Genomic DNA, 3839 nt, shown 5'->3' on the forward strand with positions numbered 1-3839 from the left:
GATATCTTTTTCCAGCCCTTCACTTTTAGTCTATGTATATCTTTATCCATAAGGTGAGTTTCTTGTAGGCAACAGATAGAGGATTTCTGTTTGTTGGGGTTTTTTTGGTTTTGTTTGTTTTGTTTGTTTTGTTTTGTTTTGTTTTTCCATTCGGCCAATCTCTGTCTCTTAATTGGAGAATTTAATTCATTGACATTCAATGTTATTATTGATATTTCCAGACCTGTTCCTATCATTAAGTGAGCCATTTTCTTGGTTGCTTTTTGTTCTCTTATAACTGTCTGTCTGAATTTTTATTTTTCCTGATATATCACTCCCTTCAGAACCCCTTTAAGAGCTGGTCTGGAGTTGGTAAATTCCTCCAGATTTTGTTTATCTGAGGATGTTTTTATCTTTTCTTCCCATATGAAGGATAATCTTGCTGGATATAGTATTTTTGGTTGAAATTGTTTTTCATTCAATATTTTGACTGTATTTCCCCATTCTGTCCTTGCCTGCATTGTTTCTACCAGGAGATCTGATGTTAGCCTGATGGGGTGACCTCTGTAAGTATCTTGACGTTTCCCTCTTGCGAACTTTAATATCTTGTCTTTGTCTGTTGTTTTTGCCAATCTGGCTATGATGTACCTTGGAGAGGATTTTCTTGGGTTGAATCTACTCAGGGTCCTATGTATTTCTTGTGTCTAGATATTTGAATGCCTTTCTAGGCTTGGAAAGTTTTCTTCCAGGATTTCATGAAATTAATTATCAATACTCTTATTATTTTCTTCCTCTTCTGGGATACCAATTATTCAGATATTGGGGTGCTTGATGGTATCCAGTATTCCTGGTATATTTTCCTTATTTTTTCTTGGTTGTTTTCTCAATCTTCTTAATACTTTTTTCTAGGTCAGATAATTTGTCTTCTACATTCAAGATTCGATCTCCTGCCTGATCTAATCTACTTTTAATACTTTCAAGAGAGGTTTTGATTTCCTGTATCACATTCTTCAACCCTAGAAGTTCCATCTGGTTCTTTTTTAAGGTGTCTGTTTCTTCTTTCAAATCATGAAAGGACTTCCTCATCTCCTGGAGCTCATTGTCTCTTTTCTCTTCTATCTCCTTTAGTTTGGTCACTGCAAATATTCTGAATTCCTTATCCGACATGTTCATGACGCCCAGTGTATTGACTGTGGGTGATGTGGGTGATGTGGGCTTGATGATTTCCCTTGGGGTAGAAGGTTGGTTGCTTTTTTGTTGGTTGCTCATATTTATTGAGTCTCTGTGATTGTTCCTAGTCATCTGGTAATCTATATGTTACTTCCTAACTTATTCAAGATATCTCTGAGTGTTGAAAGGTGTGCAGGATTAGAAAATTGGTGATCTCTCTTCTGGTCTGCCTACCTGTTGCTCAGCAGTACCATGCACTGTTGTCACTGGTCCTGAGTAACCCAAAGACCTCCCTGTTCCTAAGGAGTGGTGAGCCTCCAGCTGACCTAATAAGCTTCACCCAAGGGAAAAGAAAAAATTGTGTAGCATGCTATTCAAAACACTGAGATTCTGAGAACCCAAAGGCAAGAGAGGAAAGAGCAGAGGATGAGCAACATGTCCCAGCCATAAGGGCCTGCGGCCACAGGCAACCTGGTGTCCAGTACTGCCGCTTGCTTGAACTGATCTCCAAATCAAAAGGGGTATGATTTCTATAGGCTGGGCTCTGAAGTGCCTTACTCAGGATTTGATGAGTAATAGTCAAGAGGAGGCCAAAGGTACTATACTTTGCTTGCCTCAGATCTGTCACACACAGATGTGGATGAGCCACTTGGTAATTCAGATTTCAGATGTCTGAAAATGAACAATATTTCCTCTCCAAAAGTAGTGTTGTATATCAAATTATGGAACCAAAATTGTACTTCTAAATTGTCTTGAGCTGGGTTTCCAAAAGCAGATCTGCACACAAGCATGAGTGCACATAGTTCATGTAAGACCTAATCCCAGGCAACACCAGTGGGGAAGTTAGAGGAAGGAAGGAAGCCACATTGTGGAGCAAGTTACTACTATGGATATTGAACTTCAATCCCCTGGAGAGCTGTGGGAGACAATTTATGTGTATCACAATGATCCTAAATGAGGGAAGAGAGAGCTAGGATATTTCTCATGTCATTAGTCGAGGGCTACACCAACTCCCAGAACTTCCAGGCTGCTTCCCTGGTGGACAGAGAAGGTCTTCAGGAAAAGGGTCATGAGAACTTGTATTTAAAAACACTCAAGTCCATAAGAATGGTGAGTGCCAAGAGGAATGGGCAGTTTGCCAACAATGACTTTATGATGATTCATCAAAAATACTCAAAAAATGATAAAGTAAATAAAAACATGACATCTCAGGGCTGGCCCTATAGTGCAGTGGTGGGGATCGCTACCAAGACTGATATGACAGGTGAGACAATCGGTCATGGAGCTCCAGAGATAAGTACTCTCAAGATGATTATAGGCGAGATGACAGAGGTCCTCCCCAAAACCCAAACTGAATTTAAAGCCTCGGAGTACTCATAAGGAAGATAACTCCTCTGCTAGCACCTCCCAGTCATCAATAGGCTTTCATCTTTGGAGAGGCAAAACCTATTGACACAGCTGCTAGAGAAAGAGAAGTAGGAGAAAGGCTACAGAAGGAACAAGAGAAATTGCAGCAGTAGTTGGATGAGCTCAAACTAGAACTACAGTCTCAGGAGAGTCACCCAAGTTGGTGAAGTGAAGAAACTCAGGAACAGGAAAGGTTGAGAACAGGAAATGAGTCATCACAGACTGGACCTCAGCCACACCAGACAGAAGTAAGTCAGACCTGGATGCATGAAGGAAAGAGAGTGTGAATTCTCTAGAAAATGAAACACTCAGTAAGGAAGAAGACTGTCACTCTCCAACTTCTAAGCTTCCCAAACCTGATAAGCCTCTAAAGATAATGCCAGCCCCTCCACCAAAGGAGAATGGGTGAAGTGAAATTCTAACCTTCCTGCCCGATCTCAGAGTTCAGACACAGAGCAGCAATCCCCTACCAGTGGTGGAGGAAAAGTAGCTTCAGCTCAACCCTCTGAGGAAGGACCAGCCAGGAAAGATAAAAATAAAGTAGATGGGATGAGTATCCCCAAAGGCCAAACTGGGAACTTCAGCCATGGTCCAGGAGATGGAGGGAACAAAGACCACCGGAAGGAGTCAGGTAGGAAAGATGGCAAAAAGGATCAAGACTCCAGATCTGCACCAGAGCCAAAGAAACCTGAAGAAAATCCAGCCTCCAAGTTCAGTTCTGCAAGCAAGTATACTGCTCTGGCCGTTGATGGTGAAGATGAAAACGAAGAAGTTACACCGAATAGACCTCTTTGTCCTGTTTTCTCTTTGTCTCTCTTCACTCTGGAACACTCAAGAGCCAATCAAACTTCTGTCTAGATAATACAAAATAAAACTCACCATCTCCTGGAGACCTTTCTTAACTTTTTTTTTTTTTAATGAAATGAAATTCTGTTGTATGCTGCTGCAGCCTTTAAAGTATTAAAGTAACTGGAGAATCGCCAGTGTAGCCAGAAAAAGACTACAGCTTTCTAATGGAAAAATTGTGGGGTTTTATGACACCATGCAGTTGCCTGTGTGTTCAGTGCCTACCAGCCTCCATTTGGCAGAAATGGTAATGACAGTGATAATACTGGAATCTAATTGATGAGGTATATGAAAGTGTGAGATTCCTACCTTTTAATTCTTCTTATTCTATTGTGGGATATATGAATTCTCAAACATTATCTGAATAAATTTTCCATCCTTGGAAAGGTAGATTTAGACTCAAGTTGTTTTAGTCTTCAGGTGACTGCCAGCCCCTC

The 3839-nt window shown here is 40.8% G+C and overlaps 1 pseudogene; it reads left to right on the forward strand.

Annotated features, from left to right (window-relative positions):
• Positions 1 to 2103: 2103 nt before the first annotated feature.
• LOC102469349 (eukaryotic translation initiation factor 4B pseudogene) lies at positions 2104 to 3414 on the forward strand (annotated as a pseudogene).
• The last annotated feature ends 425 nt before the right edge of the window (positions 3415 to 3839 follow it).

The sequence above is a fragment of the Tupaia chinensis genome, unplaced genomic scaffold (genome assembly GCF_000334495.1).
Source record: "Tupaia chinensis unplaced genomic scaffold, TupChi_1.0 Scaffold150243_1, whole genome shotgun sequence".
NCBI lineage: Eukaryota > Metazoa > Chordata > Mammalia > Scandentia > Tupaiidae > Tupaia > Tupaia belangeri.